General features: G+C 39.4%; 1 protein-coding gene across 4 annotated transcripts in view; it reads right to left on the reverse strand.

Annotated features, from left to right (window-relative positions):
* The window catches only part of LOC309707248 (plasma membrane calcium-transporting ATPase 1-like), a 133,484-nt gene that overhangs the window by 81,853 nt on the left and 30,529 nt on the right, over nucleotides 1–21,102 (reverse strand). The window lies entirely within an intron of this gene.

The raw sequence follows: 21,102 nt of genomic DNA on the forward strand, positions 1-21,102 counted from the left end.
CTCTATAGTAAAGTCTGTTTTCAGCCTGCTCTGTCTCAGCCAATGCCATTAACTCTTTTGATATTGATTATCTTACAGGACTGTGCCTTTCTGTTTACAGCTTTTTGCACATCTAGTTTCTGAGCCTATAGATAGAAATAAAACCAATCAATCATAATACTTTAACACACTCGTCTGAAAAATGTTTTTCATTGCAGTTTAATGAAGTCATTGTGCGCTACTCTTTGGCCTTAGACAAAATGATGCTGATGTTTACAGTGTTTTTCCTGCTTAGAGAAATTTTTGGCATGGCCCGGAGGTCTGAAATCATCAGCAGTGAAGTGAAAATAACAGGAAAAAGCAGTCAGATTTGTTAATTAGACTTAATGCTTCCCTTTACACAAATTAACCCACCAAAGGCCAAAGCTAAGACAGGAAGGAACCCTGCTTACATTTTATTTTGAAAGTTAAGCTAAGCTGCAGGCAGACCACAATTTATCTCAGGAAATGCAATCATGCAGCAAGGCTAAACACACGGGTGGAGGACAGGAAGTAACACAGAGGGCTGTAAATGTAAACTCCAGAAGCTAGCAACTGTAACTCTTAATGTTGTAAATCACTCAGCTTCTTATCAAAAGCTTCACTGTCATCAGCAGCTATAAAAATGTTTGGAGGGTCGGTGAAGCTGTGCTAGTTGAAGGGGTCAAACATGTGGCCCAGGAGCCGTGACAGACCTGCCAGCAGGTCCAAATCAGCTTTATTTATTTATTTATTTATTTCTGGTGTGACATATCAATTCCAGCATTTTTTACGTAGGAGTGAACATTTCTGGAAATTTCCACATATTTATACATTTAGAACAACTTTTCTTGAAGCCATAAAAACACATTTGTTTTTCTCAACACTTGTCATGCATTTATAGAGTTACAATAAAAATGAAAAAAATTTGAGTTTTCTTTCCTTTTTTAGAATATATGGCTTTACTGACTGGCTCCTGTGAGTTTAAATTGAGCTGTATGCGGCCCGTGAAGTAAAATGTGTTTCACACCCCTGGCCTTGTTGACATTTAATGATCTGTTACCAGGTCGCTAGCTACAGAGCTAGGCTAATAATATAAACCGATCACTACACGAGATGTACTGATGATGGCTAAATTATTTTAAAAAATAAAATAATGGGGTCCCTGATGGGCACAGGAATGCCATCACACATGGCAGGAAGAAAACGCTCCTAATGGATTAAACTTCAGCCGAGAGAACATATGAGACGGGTCCATTCACAACACGAGGACAGCCATTAAATCGATGCTGTGTGCTTTGGATTGATCACTAAATAAAAGAAACCCTGGTCCTGCGTTTAAAGTCCACACTGAAATCTTAGACGGCCTAAGAGTGACTCTTTTCTGAAGCGTCAAAAATCAATATTTGGAAAAAGCATGAGGCTGGAGGCTCAAGTGTGCACCACGAGTTTTTAAAACTTAAATTGAAGCCTTGCTGCACATGAATAGTGCATACACAAAACTGTAGGGACCGAGAATCATATGCCTCTACAGTTTTTTTGGGGATTTTGTGTGCGTATGTGTGTGTGTGTGTGTGTGTGGGGGGGGGGGGGGGGGGGGGTTCCTCATATGGTGGAGACGCTTGGACCAGGAAACAGGATCAATACCTCATCACAGCTCAGCCTGTCAGACAGTTCTTCTCTTCCTGTCTTTAGAATATTTAATCACAAACTGTTTCCTAAATACTTTGATCTTTTATTTGATGTTTCAGCCACAGTCCAGCTGCTGTCACTTATATTATTTTGCCTGCTATGAGAAGGCTGCTGGCATAAGGAAATTTGATTTGAATGTAAATTTTAAAATTTCTCTGTCTCTCTCTCTCTCCTCCAAACACGCAGTGAAACACACACAATAACAGGTCATAAAAACAGTTTCATTCATCTCTCTCTTTTCATTATCTTCCATCAGACCGGTCTGCTGTTCAGCTGCTGTTATCCTCCCTCCTTTTCCTCCATCTCGGTTCTCTGCCTCTGCAGACACACCTGCTCTGCATACTAAAGGAGAAGCCTGCACCGCCCTCCTCCACACACACACACACACACACACACACACACACACACACACACACACACACACACACACTATTCAACCTCACTGCTGCCCACACCCACCACACAAAGAAGAAGTTGATTCTTGGTTCGCTCAACAACCAATCACATGCAAACACACACACCCCACACACATACAGTCCTGAGTCCTGAATCATGTCAGTGACTTCATACAGGCTTTTCCACATGCAGGACACGTTACACTGAGCTAGTGTGAGTTGAGTCTAGACGACAGTGTGTGTGTGTGTGTGTGTGTGTGTGTGTGTGTGTGTGTGTGTGTGTGTGTGTGTGTGTGTGTAAGAGAGAGAGAGAGTGTGTCGCAGGATGCCAGATGGCCTAAGGAGAGCAAAGCAAGAGGCCAGGAATGCAGGAGACCACACCCATATCTGCAGTCATGTGACCAGAGTGGAAAAAGGAAATCCCCATACTGCAGAGAACAGAAACGTCACATATACACAAGAACACACAAACACACAGTCATGTTTCCATCACTTCACAATGGAAGGACTTGCATTAATTATGTTGAGGCTTACCCAAATCATACCCCATGTCGGAGTCCCCACAGTGTGTCTATAGATTTATGGCCCCTCAGCATGGCTAATACACACACACACACACACACACCCACCAGGGGGGTGTTTTTTTTAAAGCACAAAATAGGCTTTTACTGGGTGACTATGCAGCTAAAAATATTTGGGTCCCTTACAGTGCACACAAATGTATTTTCTGTGTTACCTTACTGAACAGTACATGTATATTTATATTCTATTCTATCACTATTACTATTTGTCCCCTCTTTTATGTAACATATACACTGTTATAGTGGTAAATTTCATATTAAATATGCCCAGAGTTACAAATAATAAGGTCAGGGTATGTACAAGTTATGCTGTACATGCACTGACCTTGTCAAATTATTTAAAACATGAGGAATATGCCCATATTTATATGCATATTCTTGTTTCTATCAGTTTGATGGTTGTATGAATGATAATTAACCTAAAGTATGAGAAACATATTTTGTTACAACTCTGGTGACTTTTCTTTGGGGCGGAAAGCTAAAACATCTTTGGAGGGAGCCACAAACAGACACACACCCACACACATTGCCTTTGTGTCTGTTAATGATGTTCTCACACAGCGACACTATATGGACAATTAGCAAGATTCATCTTACAGTTTTCCACTGCAAAAAAAAAAAAAAAAAGCTCCCAAGGCTCAAAGTCACACAAGCACACTCATTCACTGGTTTGTAAATGACTCATGATCACAGGAAGCAAGACATGTGTGCAAGCAGTGCCAGCTTCCCGTTTGTCTGTTTATTTCAGGCTGTGCAATTAACCCTTCAAACTTTAAGGCAGTCAGCACAAACTGAGGCTCATCAACTTAAACCCTTTAATTTAATCTTCCCATCACAGAGCAGAAAACTGCCATTAACCAGTCAGATCTACGAAACCTGAATCTATAAACCTATGTTTTGGAAGTAAAAGAGCCTTTTATGAAAAATATGTGAATAGTTTTGATGTCTGTCAGTTTACATGTTTGTGATCAGGACTTAGGAGAACAATGTGTCTAAAAGTCAAAAATGGCCAATTTTAATATTTTCAGGTTATCGGGTACTTATTGTTCATGACGATACTGCCAAGTTGCCTTGCGCCTTCCATTCTTTGTAACCAAGATGCCTAACAGCAGGAATCTGTCTCTACAAGATTTCACAAGTTCTATCACAACGCAGAAGCACAGAAATTCCCAGATGAGTTTGTTGCAGCAGTTGGAAAAGATGAGATGTTCTACATAAAACAGTGAAGAAACCTTAGCCATTGCTTTGCTTCCTATATTGACTTCTATTTTCGAAGATGGGACTAGAATAAACCGCACTGAGATGCTGTGAGAGTATAAATGGATACCGAGCTGCTGACGTCTCTGTCTGCATGAACAATGACAAATCTGTCAACCATAACCACAGTTTAGGTAGTCAGCTGATTGTTTATCTAGGAGTGACTGTGCAAAGAGATAAAAAGCAGGATTTAGAAATATCACTGTCCTTCATTTGAAACAGCAAATATGGTGGATGGATTCATATTAATATATAAGATATATAATATATAATTTCTACTCCTGCTGAGAACTCCAAGCAACTTCACACTACAGGCCACACTCACTCCGCTATGATACCTGCTAAGATTTACTCTTAAATGGGTGAAAATGGGCCCAGCTTTCCCAAAACTGCAAAGTCTACAACCTGTCACACATGTCTCAAGTATCACCTATTAAGGATTGCTGACGTGGTGAAGCAACAGCCAAGATAGTAGGCTAATTCATTCAGATTTTTTACAGATGACTCCCATGACGTTTAAAACAAATAAATAATATGAAAAACAAATAAACCAATGCATAAATGAAGGAAAGGGGTGGGGGTGGTGATTTTTGGGGTGAAGAAGGTGGCAAAGAGAGCCTGGGGTTTCTGCCCACATCACCTCCATCACAGATGAACTGACCTGCACTGTAGCAGCAGGGCAACCACTGGAAACGCATGCTGGCAGTTGCTGTGTTTCGCCAAAAGCAGACCAGGAAACAGACCTTAAGTGATCTGGAGACAGTCAGCTGCAGCAACGAAAAGTCTTTGTACATCATCATCTATGAAAACTTTGAGAGTTTTACTTCCGCTAGATAGATCTTGTTAAACGAGGTTTCTCTTTACACCTAAAGAATGACTCTGGGCTTTTAGTCAGGGGCAAAAAAGGTAAAGGGAAAAAATAGAAAAATAAAGGGAAAACAAGAATCTTCTTACCCCAATTATCTTGTGTTTACAATCTTTGGAGATGGTCTTAAACTGCACGGGAAACGGAGGCGGTGTCATATTTATAGAGCACTTTTATCTTTGGCGCTTTAATTGCTTTTAATCCATTATGTACATACTCAAAATCAATGGACACAGCATGGAAAATCTGAGACTCACTATCTCATCCGAGGACTTCTCAATATATAGGATCAAACAATCGACCCATTAGTAGACAAGCCCCTCTACCTCCTGAGCTACAGCTGTCATCTGTGCCAAAAGAACCAAACTAGGGGCTCTAGTGTTGAAAAGTGTTTTTATTAACTCTAGAAAAGAGTCAGTGCAATCCTAGACAATCCAATCCATCAGGGCGATGAAATATGAGACCCCGTAGATTTACAGAGGGCTCATTTTGGATCAAGTGGAAACCTCTTTGCTGTCATGGATAGGCCAGAGAGAGTGTAATCAGGCATGTTGGTAATCAACTCTGAAGGTTATAACATGCAATTTCAGAAAGAAGCAACACAAAAATAACCAGAAGAGATCTCAAACTTTCCTATTTCAATTGGTTGGAAAACAAAAACATAAAATTCTTCATTTGTAAGATGTCAAGTCTGCCTCTGACACACTACCAGCTCTGTTAAAAGATCTACAGGCAAACTTTAACAGAGCTGGTAGTGTGCAGACTGTGGTCCTGTGGTAAAAGAATTTAATCTACTGAGTGCCACAAATAAGTGACAGACATTTAAACCCAACATCATTTTATTATTCCAGGTTTTTCCTGTCTCAAACTGAGCCTTTAGGAATAACTATACAATATCAGACATTGCTATTGCTATGATGACATTGTCTGAAGGTCTTCTCCTCCCCATCTAAATGGCTACAGGGGCCCATGTGACATCTGTAAATATAGTCCAAACTTCATGACCACACAGGCTGAAAGCACCAACAAGCACATCCACATGAGCAACTGTTGCATAATAGTGTCATTATTTCCACTCTTTGATGTTTTCGTGCCTTTTTGGAAGCTGCTATGGAGACTTAAAGTTAAAAATAAATTTCCTGTTGCAAAGTTTTTTCCCCTTGTATCAGTAGGTTTGGGAGTTGCACAAAATAGAATCTAAAAAGGACAAAAAGCCCAAGTTCCCTTCAGCCTAACAAGAACTTTATCTTTCACATAAATCATTATCTTTTCAGCTTGATCCATAGCATACTTGAAAATGAGCCGCCTCTAACTGCATCAGAGATCCCCATCTCGTACAGCTTGCAGGCTGACCTTTAAAAAAAAAAAAAAAAAAAAAAATCCCAAATAGCCACTGTAAGATTTTATTGATCATATATTTTTGGTTATATGTGTTTTAGTCTGCACCTTAAGCTGCGTTGTACATCAGGAGGAAGCCCCCAGTCAACCATACATTTTATTAGGACCAGATATCTTTGGAAGAAGGGCAGAAATTGTACTGCGAACAGAAGGTTTGATAAAGGAAATAAAAATAAATTACAATCTGTTCTGCAGCTGAGTGCAGTTTTATATCACACAAGTCTCAAGACTACAGCTTCAGGTACAATCCAATTCAGTTATATTGAAAAGCTCACTACAATTTATATTAATCTTGTAACAGCCGCCATAAGGGAAATTAGACTGTGAAACTTCTAAAACTGAGTGGCAGCAGACTAAAATTTGTGACCCTCAGAAAATCCTGAATAATCAGGCTCTCGGTCGATCAGTGATTGGTGATGATGTGGAAAAGTCTGATTGTCTTAGCTGAGCTGAGCTTCGTCCTTAATGTCTCCTGAAGCCTTGGTATAGAAAGACTTGAATCCTCCATTAACTGTATGAATAACAACAAACTGTTCACCATTTTCACGCAGGATCCTCCTGGAGAATCACATCAGGATTATTTCCACAGTTGTCTTTTCACAGATGTAGCACACAGTAGGAAGTAGTCCACTTCAGATGTTTTAGGCGAGGGAGGTACCACGACAGCATGCAAGAGGGAATGCTCGCACACCGGAGCATTCCAACGCCACATGGATTTTGTGCAGGCACACTGGCAGTTTAAAGAGCAGCTTATATCCAGTCAAACTGCACCTGGATGTTTGAGCTCTGATATGCACCTTTGTTGGGTAATGCCTTGAGAATGTCAGGGCTGCAGTGCATGTATTAAAGCCACAGAACAATAATATTGCTACCATAACATTAACCAGTGGCATTTTAAATCCTCAGGATTAGCATTCTAGCTATGGCTGTGTTGTTTTCTTGCAGTCAAAAGTCTTGTGTTTGGCTGTGATCAGATAACAACTGTGGAATCACAAACACACATATTGGCTAATTAATGCTAAGGTAAAAGACCAAAATAATACTAGAATTTTCTGTGCCTGCTGCCCTCCCCTGGGGGTACCGCAAGGCTATGTTCTTGGACCTTTCCTTTTCTCTTTGTACCTGCTGCCACTTGGTAATATTTTCTGGAAACATGCCATTTCCTTTCATTGTTACGTGGACAATTGTCAAGTTTATTTTCCACTGAAGCATACTGGTGTGTTCTTGGACCATCGCTTTGATTTTAAGCATTCCTGCCAAAAGATTACTGCTAAGTCAATCAATCAGAAAATTACTGGTTCTGTTGTTTGTTTTGTTCTTCCTCAACTGGAATGAAAAACGTTTTATTGTTTTAAACATTTGAAAATGTCAACTTTTCTTTGAAAATGCACAGTATTCTATAGATTAAATTGTCAATTGAATAATCCTAAAAGGAATTAAGCGAGCTAATCAAATATGACAACTGAAATTATTCATTAGCTGCAGCCTGACACTTGTGTGAGATAATAAGCATGCTGTGTGTAAATGAATCCATTATTTCCTGCACTTAAGATTAGGCAAATTGTCACAGAGAAAGTAATAAGAAGGGACAAGAGACACAGCATTAAAGAGGACATGACCTTATTGTCCTTTTTTTTAAGCCCAAAGAATGACACAGAGGAGAAGACAGTTCTGAAACAAACAAAGCAGCAACATCTGGAGAGCATCCAGAGATTTAGTAATCCTGTTTACAGCCTAAGGCTCTGAAGCTGTTCATCACTTGAATCCTGATCCACGCTGATCATAACCCAAAAACACTGAGGAGGGGAGGGAAACATCAGACACTGCTGCTGCTGCTGGTCAGTCCCCAGGTGTGACTGTCTGAGAAGCAGGTTGATAAAGGCCTCCATTGTTGCCGCAGATGAAGGGAAACAGGCTGTAAAATTTAAAAACACGCCGCACAGCTGAAAGATTTAGAGCACTGCCCCTTTAATGTTTGTCCTTTGCATGACACAATATTGCCCCTCTGGGCCGCCACAGCCGTTTCTGATCCAACAGATTTGATTCTTAGTTTGGTTTTCATAAACGTATCCAGACACTTGGACCAAAAAAAAAAAAAGAATCTTTTATCAACTTCAGCCCACATCTTTGTTTCCAGATGTTTCAGCCATAAAATCTTACATCAAAATTTAGATTTTGACCAATTCAGCTCCCTGTTGTATCATTTTCAGTTGTTTATTTGTCATTTTATTTATTTATTTCATTGGCTAAAATGTCTGCTGTTTTCAGCTGGTAAGAAATGCTTAGGTGGATACAAACCCTTACATTCCCAAACAGCACACTCATGCACTTTTGGATTTTGTCTCAACCATACTTCATATTTGCAACTGTACAAATTAGAGATGGACCGATCCGATATTACGTATCGGTATCGGTCCGATACTGACCTAAATTACTGGATCGGATATCGGAGAAAAATAAAAAATGTAATCCGATCCATTAAATATCACGAAAGCACCTCACAAAACTTGCAACACGCCGTAACTCACCTCAGAACGTTAGCACGTCGGAGCAGTATGCATCACGTGATAGAGCGGCTGTGGCATGCAGGACCTGTCGGTGGTCTGGATAGCATTTGGAGCTTCGCTAGCAACCCGGCATTTCATCTCGACAAAGTTATCCCGAGAGAAGTAAAGCAAGTGTGTAAGTCCATCTCTGAATGTTTGTAAAGCATTCCTGCGTTAAGCTTAACAAGCGACTGCCTCTTCTTGCTGCTACTTCAATCATGAAACTGCTTAACGATCAGCTGATCGGCTTTTCTGTCGCTAGTCCGTGTCTCTAGTTTGCTTTTGGCCCACTTTGCACCAGAAAGAGGAAACCAGCGGCTGAACAACAGCAGCACGTTTAAGCTTGATAAGCTGTTGTTAGAATGTATTTAATCTTACTTTCTACTCCAGGATCTTTTTCTACGTAGCTGACGCAGGGGCGGATCTAGCAAAGTTTAGCCAGGGGGGCCGATAGGGCATTAACAGGGAAAAGGGGGCACAAAGACATACTTTTCTTTCTTATTCTCATTTAAAATGTCTAGCTTTTAATAAATAATTATCTGACACCCAAAGTTTTAATTTGATGTAAAATGAATAGAAGTCCATTATTGTATATAGTAACTATTAAGTCTAATATATATACCCTAGTAAGCTATAGTACTTTTTCCTTTGGGAAGGTACCATCTGTGCAGTCTGCAATTTTGTTGAAGAAAGATGTTGAATCTATTTAATATTTCTTGAAAAATAATTGATTTCTGTGTATTTTTTTTCACACTGCATCAAATTAAGGTTGATTACGGCGATTAAGCATCATGAGGTGGAGCGTGAGGGGTGGTTCCCTATTTTTTATTTATTTATTTTTGTTGTTGCTGGGAGTTGGAACCCTATTAGTTAGGTTGCTTAATATTTATGCTAAGTACTCTTTAAAATACCAGAATAGGGAGGATGGTGTAGGTTTAAGTTTATTAGATTGATCAGTATTGCTGAACTATGAAATATTCTCTTTTGCATACAGGTATAACAGAATAGCTTTAGTGTAGTTGTTGTTTTAAACTTGAGTATGAACTTATACAAAATGCAGCAAGATATTTAAAAAACAGTTTTGTTGATTAAAAAACACTATATCGGATTCATATCGGTATCGGCAGATATCCAAATTTATAATATCGGTATCGGTATCGGACATAAAAAAGTGGTATCGTGCCATCTCTAGTACAAATACAATATAATAAATGAGATTTAAACTCATTGCAATAGTAGATATCAAAGGACCCAATTCATAGTGGGGAGCTAGAAGAGACTTTTCTTGCTTTCTTGCATGGAGCAAACTACAATGACCAAATTACAGGTGTCGTGCTAAATGCAGATGCAGAAAATGTTAGTTTTACAATCCTAACTATCGGTTATTTAGGTGTTTACTTAAAAGGTACTGCCTCCATTACAGAAAGGTGAAAATTATTCCCTTTTAACAGGAAGTACCAGGCTCACTGAAGGGCTCTTAGGGGTTTGGGACAGGACAGGACAAAAGACACACTGTGGAAGGAAGCCAGAGATTGATAGTAACTAATCATTAAATACAGAGTGATGAAAAGAGAAACACTCAGTGCACCATCAGGCCTATGACTAAGGGAGGGGTCAGGGTCACCTGATCCAGCCCTAACTATCCAATTGTTAAGTGATGACGTGACGAATCCTACTTCCGGGCCTAAAGTAGTCTGCGTTTAATATGACTTTTGTGTTGTTAACATGTTTAATGTTTTGTATTTTCTTCTATTCAGTTTTTAAAACCTTAGGAAGTAACTACAGCCCAACACATGCAGCAGTATATGAATGACTAACCTCGTATTGTGGATGGATTATCTCAATTGTTCTCCTAGCTGAAGTTTGGTCCTTTTACAGCATCCTGCCATGCGATTACATTTGTTCCTGACCACCGAGAACACTCACGTTAACTTTTATCGAGTGGGAAAAAAGTTAGCTTGTTTATATTATGCTAACATAGCTGTGTCGCTAGCGGTCACGTAGCACATCATTATATACCAGCTAGCCCAACTTCAGTAACCCTACAAACGTCACTGCTGTTTAGTTTTCTGTCTTCATTTATGCTGGAAGTGATAACAGAGCTGTACGTTTTAATTTGTGTCCAAAACCCCGCAGTCAGGACATGCTATGTTGTATTTAGATAGAAGCTAGCGAGCTAACTCCCTGCTAACTTCTAACTCCATTAAATGTCATAAATTCTGTTTTCATGGATGCCTGGATGTTAAACTCAATTGTTACACCTGGTAGAGCAGAACGCTGATCATTTTATTAAAGATGAAAGACTTTAGACAGTTTTTCAACTCTCAGTAATGCCATAGTGATCGTTTGATATTGACCTGCAGCGGAGTTTAGGTCCAGACACGACTAGTGACGTCAGACTGAACAACCGGATAAGCTTTAGCAAAAAGGAAAGTTCTAGCCTAATATTGAAAGTAGTGATAGTGTGTCTGTCTCCTAAATCCAAACTGGGAGCTGGTTCCACAGAAGAGGAGCCTGAAAGCTGAAGGCTCTGCCTCCCATTCTACTTTTAAATACTTTAGGAACCACATGTAAACCAGCAGTCTAAGAGTAAAGTGGGGCTTTTGTAGCAAGATGGGGCCTGATTATTCAAAATGTGAGAAGTATTTTGAATTTGATTCTAGATTTCACAGGAAGCCAATGAAGATAAGCCAACATGGGGGGGGGGGGGGGGGTAGTCCCTGTCGGTACGCCCACTGCAGCATTCTGCATCAGCTGAAGGCTTTCCAGGGAACTTAAGTCTGACATTTCTTTTAAAAAGATCATAGAGCTAGTATATCAATGGTTTCCTGGTAATGGTGGATTCATGGGTATTTATAGTTTTTTCAAATTACATTATCCTATTTTTCTTCCTCTTTCTGTGAAACACTACAAGATTTAGATGACTCATCTTGAACTTGGGGGCAAATACTGTAAACGTATAACATGTAATTTGATTTTGGGCCAGCAGCTCAAGGCTCTGCTTACCGTATAAAAATGCATAATCGCTCATGTATCACAGCTTACCAGAGTGATATTACAGGAGTGGGGATATCTTGGCAAAAAGAGAAATTTGGGAGGACGACAACAGTCCTCTACAGCCCAGTAGCTTTTCTGCACCTCTTTCTACACCGCATTCACCGTTGAGCAACGCAGTCATACCCGAGACTTTAATCAAATCCTTCTCATAATTAGAGCATGTTTTTGGGTTCGTTTGGATGAAAATCACCTTACAGAAGACAAAGGAGCTTCTGTAAGCTTTGAAAAGTGATGCATTTGAATTTTGAAGTAGAGAATAGAGATGGCACGATACCACTTTTTTATGTCCGATACCGATACCGATATCATAAATTTTGATATCTGCCGATACCGATATGAATCCGATATAGTGTTTTTTAATCAACAAAACTGTTTTTTTATATCTTGCTGCATTTTGTATAAGTTCATACTCAAGTTTAAATAAACAACAACACTAAAGCTATTCTGTTATACCTGTATGTAAAAAGTACAACAAAATATTTCATAGTAATAGCAATACTGATCAATCTAATAAACTTAAACCTACTCCATCCTATTCTGGTATTTTAAATAGTACTTAGCAGAAATATTAAGCAACCTAACTAATAGGGTTGCAAACTCCCAGCAAAAAAAAATAGGGAACCACCACCCATCCTCCACCTCATGATGCTTAATCGACGTAATCAACTTTAATTTGATGCAGTGTGGGGGAAAAATGCATAGAAATCAATTATTTTTCAAGAATAATTAAATAGATTCAACATCTTTCTTCTACAGAATTGCAGACTGCACAGATGGTACCTTCCCAAAGAAAAATGTAGTATAGCTTACTAGGGTATATTAGACTTAATAGTTAATATATACAGTAATGGACTTTTATTCATTTTACATCAGATTAAAATTTTGGGTGTAAGATTCAGATAATTATTTATTAAAAGCTAGACATTTTAAATGAGAATAAGAAAGAAAAGTATGTCTTTGTGCCCCCCTTTTCCCTGTTCATGCCCTATCGCCCCCCCCTGGCTAAACTTTGCTAGATCCGCCCCTGCACAGTTACTAGCCGTCAGCTGCGTAGAAAAGGATCCTGGTGTAGAAAGTAATATTAAATAAATTCTAACAACAGCTTATCAAGCTTAAACGTGCTGCTGTTGTTCAGCCGCTGGTTTCGTCTTTCTGGTGCAAAGTGGGCCAAAAACAAAGAAGAGAGACAGACTCACAACAGAAAAGCCGATCAGCTGATCATTGATCAGTTTCATGATTGAAGTAGCAGCAGGAGAGGGAGGAAGAGAGAAGAGCCAGTCGCTCCATATATCGGTTGTTAAGCTTAGCGTGGGAATGCTTTACAAACATTCAGAGATAAACTTAGACACTTGCTTTACTTCTCTCTGGGATCACTTCAGAGATGAAACGCTGGTTTGGTAGTGAGGCTACAAATACACACAGCTGCTCTATCACGTGACGCATACTGCTCCGACATGCTACGGTTATGAGCCGAGTTGCGCTGTGTTGCAAGTTTTGTGAGGTGCTTTTCTGATATTTAATGGATCGGATTACATTTTTTATTTCTCTCCGATATCCGATCCAGTAATTTAGGTCAGTATCGGACCGATACCGATACGTAATATCGGATCGGTCCATCTCTAGTAGAGAATTAAATAAAGCACCATGTTCTTTCTTAGCTTTGTGTCAGCAGTTTATAGTTTGACCTGTTCCAACACCCTGTGGTCAAAGGCCTGCCCATGAAGAAATGGCTTTCCCCTGTCTCATGTGAGACGTTGACATAAATACTGATTTTTACATCTCAGGAAACGAGTTGCAAGCTCACTATGTGTTAGGATCTGAACTAACTCAATGAGACACCACAGTCAGAAAATACCTCAAACTATGTTACTTGGTGTCTGTCATTGGAGTCTGATGGAGTGTAACAGAATCACGTATTTGTAACAAAAAAGCGAGTAAGGTGGGGAAAATATCAAAATATACTCCATATAGTGTAGTCAAATGAATGTCACTTCTTTAATAGGTGGATAAAATCCACAACAGTTCATGGCTTTAGTTGAGTACCCAGTAGTGCCTTTTTCTAGTTGGGGTTGTGGCCTGTAGCCTTGTGCGTCAGGTAAATGATTCTCAAACTTTGCTTCAAAGAAACTCTGAGTGAAACCTGTTTACTCAGTGACAAATAAAATTTGAATTTGAAGTGTTTGATTATTTCAAACATCAGAAAGAGATATGTGAAACTGTTTTACGTATTAACTATAAAATTACATTTCATGCGTTAGACAAAGATTATTCTGTTGTTTTGGGAAGCTTTTCCAGATACCTAGATAAGTAAAAATAAAGATGATACTGGTCTTCCTCAGCCCCATCCAAACCCTTCGAGTGCTTCCATTTGATGTGGCGTCTCATACAGTTTTGTTCCAAGGCTTCAACTCACACCGCAAACATTTCAGAAGCTGAGTGTTTAGCCTGCACAGTTTCTTTCATTTTGGAAACCAAATTCAGTCCTTTATCCCCAAACAGATTTTCTTCGAGACAAGTTTTGAAACGTGCTCTGGTACATCTGGTGGAGTTACAGGCATTGTCTTGAGTGGGGGTTATATTCTCTTTTGGCTCTCTTAATGTCTTCCCAAGATGAAGAGCCAGGCCTGATGAAAGTCACAGAACCCATTCACTAACCTGTTGGGAAGTCTTTCCAGAAAATATAGAGGCTGCCACAGCAAAAGAATTATGGCTGCACAAGCTTGTTGATGCAAACACAATGCAGATTGGAAATGTTGACAAATTTACCAAAGCCAACAGAAAATTATTTATACAAAGAAACTCCAGGTTCTCCACTCTGAAATGAGAAATGAAATCATGCATTTATTCATATCCTCCTTCTATTCCCTCTCTGACCTGTCTGCTCTTTGAAGGGGAACTCCTTTGAAGTGCGTCAGCATCTGTGCAGTGAAGACCCTCCAATTAGCTCAGACAGCTAACAAGCTCCACAGGGCGGCTCCATACAGATGACAGTACCTGCAGCTGGGGTCACAGACAGCTGACCCTCTCTGGGCTGCATGCTAACAGCTGTAGGCCCGAACCAAAAGTCCTCTCAGGCTTTGATCAAACACCGCTTGACTGAACCGGCGGGATGGTGATGGTGAGGTCTACAGAGAGCAGTTCTTACAGAAAATCCTGGTTTTATTTTCCTTTCTCTCGTCTTTGTTTTTCCATTTAGTGCTTAAAGAGGAAATGAAATCACTGAATGAGGATTAGGTTGAAACTGCTTTTGTCTGGTAGCTAAAGTAGCATCTTACCACAGCACCGCCAGTAATGAGAAAGGTACTATTCCATCAGGCACAGGCACAGGCACACACACACACACACTTACACTTTTATTCTATGAATATTAATGTCATCTGAAGCCCGCGTGATGGCTGAATGTGTTTGCTGCCTGAGTGCTCTGTTTCAGAGGCCGATCATCATCTGTGATCCATCTCTTAAACATCATTTTTAAGCATGAGTTTTTGTTATGGGTTCGGTCCTAAATAGGTAATGGGTATATAAGGCCATTATAAGGCCTTAGAAAGGGTGAATTTACAAAGAGCTACTTATATGCATGTTACTGACACATTATATTTGTTTATAATAGCATTGCAAAGCCATTTATTGATTGTATTAATCTATATGTACATTTCTTATTAGAGAGAGCTAAAAAACTGTGAAAACAATAAAGTTGGAGCAGTGGTCACTTCATAGCAAGCTACAACCGGTTCACATTCACCAGCTGGGATGTTTGGATGCTCTCCCTGTGCCTGTGTGGGTTCTCTCCAGACTCCACAGACACACATAATGGGCTAACTGGTATTTCTAAATTGGCTGCAAGTGTGATTGCAAGGTTGAATGATTATCTGTCTCTCCATGTTAGCCTTGTGATAGACAGTAAAAGACCTAGATGCCGCTTGTCAAGAACTATTCAACAAAACAAAACAAAAACAAACAAACAAAAAACACTTAACAGCCCACACGTTTTTACCTCCTGCACAGCTCGCCACAACGTCACAGAGGTATGTTTAAAAACCAAAATACTAACAAATTACATCAAATCAAAGTGTTTAAATACCCATCTCTCTCCTCACGTCACGCCACACAGCTGTTCTGACTCTGACAATCACAGGACAAAGTACTGATAGTACTCTGTTAAACCAATTCATTTTCACATTTGAATGTTTTTTTTAAAACAAGCTAAAATATAATCAAAATTAGGCCGATTGAAATGTATATAATCCTATTAACACATATTGTAATATATTAACAAGCTACAAAAGTGTGAAAATACAGTGTGGGTTCAATTCCAGTTTATTTCTCTGGTAATTCAGAGCAATATGTACAATATTTTGTGCCACTCGTTGATTAAATTAGGTGAGCAAAATCCCGAGGCTGAGACCCCAGTGGAGCCAAAATCATCATCATTAAATCAAATCTGGATCAATGTGATTCAAAAGAATCTAAATGTAATCAAATCATGAGGTTGCCAGATTCTGACCCATAATAACCCTTCCCAGGACATTGTGTCTCGTTTAACCTTTAGTCCGCAAGTAAAACCACAGAGATAACCAGTGTGATGGTGTGACTGTTTACAGTTTCTCCTTTTTGAAAGAGGTATGTTTTACAGATTCTGGGAAATGTTACACACATCCTTACATTAGGAACATGAATATTTCATGGAGTCCCTACTGGAACCACAGCATCCTTTTATGTAAGAAAGCATTAAAAACCTTAAGAGCAACGCATCATTTAGATTTGGAAGCAGATATGTTAAAGTTGCGAGAGCGGAATGTGGAGAATTCCCAGATAAATGTGGAGTTGTGTGGTCCGTGACTGATGAGATTCCACAAGAAGAGGAAAAAGGGTGCATAAAAAACTTTAAATAACAATTAGAAAGAGAAAATAAAGTGGAAATCAGTCTGTGCTGTGATTCACACTTGGACTGTGAATACGCTATAACTGCTTAATCAGAACATCTGTGATTTGGGCCAAGTTAAACCAATATAATAAAAATATACAGAAAGGAAATGAGTCTTGAACCAGAGCTTTTTTTTGGCAGCCAGAGGGACAGAATTAAATTAAAAACAAATAAACAAACTGCTGATGAATCTCCATCTCTTAAATGCTAATTGTATTGTTTTGAGGGCAAAATCTCACAGGCCAAATGTTCCACACTTTCCGCTACAAAGAATTACATATATTCTCAAAGACTGAGAGTTTGGGGACCATTTTTGAAAGATTTGTATCCAAGAAAAAGCCAGCCGGAATAACTGATTTGTATAAGCTATGCAGTGGATATAGATTCTCTTTCTCTTTCACTGTTGATATTAATGTTCAATAAAGATGAACCCCCCCTCCCACCCCTAAAAAAAAACAAAACATGTTTCTCCTTCTTAAAGAACATCACAAAGTGCATGAGTCTATGTTGATGTGTGAGAGTGAAAGCCAAGGCATGCCAATGAGACATGGAGTGCGTCTCCAACATGTTAGATAACAGCTGTTGTCTGCAGCACGTTGATAAGCAGGTCGCACCGAGCGGGACATGGGGCAGCATTTTCCTCAAGAGGTAAATGAAGAAGAAGAAGCAGCTAAAAATACGACAGCGGCAGACAACAAACATCCTGACGAGAGACATCACACATGTCGAAGCGCATCATTTAACACGCTTGGATATGAGAAAACTGCCATTATCACTCCACTTAAAATTCAACTCCTCGTGTCAGTTATTTTTCCAATTACAATTAGAAAACAAGATATTAAAGATAAAACTAATATTGGTGGTCTCGTTCTCCAGTGCAACCCTTTCCTTCACAACTGTGCACTTTATCCCCTCTCTAAAAAGCTGAGCTCACTCTGGGCAGCAGTTTTGCAGATCTTTCTTTGGACAACCAAATGCAAATTTAATTGAACCCCAATACATCTTTCTTTTATTTGTGTTTTTAGGATTTTCTAAAGCAACGATTACCAAAAACCTCTGAAATCAGATGCGCTCTCCGTATTGGGAAAAAAAACAACCTTATCTAGGGCTTATTTTGAGTTTGCCTTTAACAGCAAATGTCTTTCTCACCCTCAACCTGTCTTGGCAGAGTGTCGCCCCTCCCTGAGCCTGGTTCTGCCAGAGGTTTCTTCCTGTTAAAAGGGAGGTTTTTTTCTTCCCACTGTCGCCAGTGCTTGCTTATAGGGAGTCGTTTGATTGCTTGGGTTCTCTCTTTATTATTGTAAGGTCTTTACAGTACAAAATAAAGTGCCTTGAGGTGACTTTTGTTGTGATTTGGTGCCAAAATGTAATATTTTATAACAGACTAAATTATGAAGATTGATGTGTTTGACAATCGGAAGGAGCCTTGCTAATAAAGCACATTTCCTGTTTTAAATAGTACCACTTAGTTTATATTAGTTGAGATGCAGTTATTTTGTTAAGTGAGCAATAAATTACTGCATATGCACTATATACTTGTGATTTAATACAAGTTTTGTAGAGACTTGGTAATAAGTCTGACTCTACTAAAGCCAACATTTGGATATGCTATGACTGACAGAGATACACACTATAAGGCTAAAAGTACTCGCTCGCCTGCCTTCACATGCATATGAACTTGAGTGACATCCCATTTTTAATCCATAGGGTTTAAATGATGTCAACCCACCATTTGCAGCTATAACAGCATCAACTCTCCTGGGAAAAGTTTTCACAAGTTTTACGAGTACATGTCTATGGGCTTCCAGAATCGCATTTGTGAGGTCAGACACTGATACTGGTCAAGATGTCCTCTCTAGTCTCCGCTCTAATTCATCCCAAAGGTGTTTTGTCGTGTTGAAGTCGGGACTCTGTGCAGGCCAGTCAATTTCTTTCACAGCAAACTCACTCATCCATGTCTTTATGGCCCTTGCTTTGTGGACTGGTGCACAGTCACATTGGAACACGAAGGGGCCATCCTCAAACATCCTTCAAAGTTAGGAGCATGAAACTATCCAAAATGCCTTGGTATGCTGAAGTATTAAGAGCTCCATTCACTGGAACTTAGTAAAAGGATGCAGTGAAGACCCTCCAATTAGCTCAGACAGATGCAGTGGTCTAAAGCACCACTGCAACCAAAGCTTTGGATTGTGCTTGGTGATGTAAGGCTTGGATACAGCTGCTTGGCCATGAAAACCCATTCCACGAAGCTCTCTACCGACTGTTCTTGATCTAATCTGAAGGCAACATGAAGTTTGGAGGTCTGTAGAGATCTACAGAAAGTTGCTGACCTCTGTGCACTATGCTCGTCAGCATCCGCTGACCCTGCTCTGCGGTTTTATATTGCCTACCACTTTGTAGCTGAGTTTCTATCATTCCTAATAACTTCCACTTTGTTATAATACCACTAACAGTTGAATTTGGAATATTTCACAACTGGACTCGTCACGTATTTGGAATCCTATCACTGTATCACGCTGGAATTCCTGAGAACAACCCGTTCTTTCACAAATATTTGTAGAAGCGGTCTGCATGCCTAGGTGCTTGATTTTTATATACCTGTGGACATGGAAGTGACTGGAAGACCTGAATTCAATTACATGGATAGGTGAGTGAATCCCTTTGGCAATACAGTGTATGTCTTTCCCTGTTATATTCATTAATATATGCCTATGCTTCAGTAGATGAAACATTTGTTAAAAAACAAACAAACAAAACCTTAGTGGATCTTGAAATATTTCTTTCTTCTTTTAACAGCTGGGTCTACTCTGAATGTAATTCAGTTTCTTTGCATCTTTCTGAAAAATAAAATTCAGCCAACAGAAAATGCAAATGTTTAAAAATGGAGAAATCTTTGTCAGCAGAAAAGTTGAAGCAGGTTGAATGCATACGAGAACATGCAGCACCTGAATGAATAAACACATGAATAAATGAATATGTCAGTGAATGCATACGAGAACATGCAGCACCTGAATGAATAAACACATGAATAAATGAATATGTCAGTGAAAGCCTGTCTGACTCACCGGGCTGCTTCACATGTATACATGAAGTACTAGCCTTTAATGTGCAAGTCATTCACAAACAGCTGTGTGAAGCACCTAATCTCGATGGTTTCAAACTACAGAGATCAGTTCTGTGTCAGTCTCAACACATACACACTCTTTTAAAACATATCGAGAGGCCAAAAGCCTACAAACCCACCGCAATTAGAACACTCCGCGACGACAGCAGCTTCCTGTTCTGGATAAACAGCTACAGCTACAAGTCACTGTATATCTGTTGCTTATCAAGAGGGAAATGTTAGCACCGCAATCACTTTCTTTCCTTCCTACTTTGTTTCACAAACTTCCACCAGTCTCATTTTCAGGCCATCACTCGCATAGCTGACTGCATATTAACACAGAAACACAGCAAAACCCCATAAGAGCCTGCACTCAGCTCTTAGTCATCATCACCACTGAATGCGGCTAATAGCCAGCTGAGTAGACCTCTTAAGGCAGCCGAGCCAACACACATGATGATGTCTCTTCTTCACTAAAATTCATTGACACCAGTGTTACAGCTTCTCAATGCTGCCAGTTATTCTCCGTTTCTATTTGGGCTGGGAGATCTTCTCTGTAGTCCAACAGACATTTATTAACTCCAGTGTCATTGCTAATAAGTGAGATAATCACTGGATGAGTTTAACACTGCGCGGTTAAGATTTTAACACCTGCCAGGTCATTGGTGATTGGTCTTGGGTTAAGGTTAGTTTTTATTTTCCCCACATGGAAAATGGTCAAATTCTCAGAAACAGAAAGATGTTGCCTTTCAAGTGAAGTGTCATGTTTTCATTTTGACATCACAGTTTTCCTTTTAAAAATGTTTTCCATTTGGGTATTCCAAAAGTCAAAAGTACATCATGACTAACCTTTACCCTTAACACACACACGCACACACAAACACACAATACAACACTGCGGAGAGTGTAAGAGTGTTTACAAGATCTTTTGAGTGTTTACTTCCTACTTCAAGTATGTTGACAAAGACTACATACCATAATCATTGGATACCACAGCTAATGTTTTTATGCTTCTCACTTTTGAATCTTTAACTTAAGGCATTGAATTTTCTAAATGGCCACAATTTTTCAGTTTAGGGAAACATACTCTTTTTTTTTTTTTTTATGTGCACGTTTTTGAACAATGGGGAATTTAAATGCCCAACTTGGTCTCAGTTTAGACAAAAAACAAACAAACAAACAAACATGTAAACAAGAATTTAAAAAACACCAGACACGATGGAGCTATTGTGGAAAAATATAAGCACCAGTGTCTGAAAATAATGTAAAAATATTACTCCTAAGCTC

This window comes from Aulonocara stuartgranti (assembly GCF_965226115.1).
Source record: "Aulonocara stuartgranti genome assembly, chromosome: 5".
Lineage (NCBI taxonomy): Eukaryota > Metazoa > Chordata > Actinopteri > Cichliformes > Cichlidae > Aulonocara > Aulonocara stuartgranti.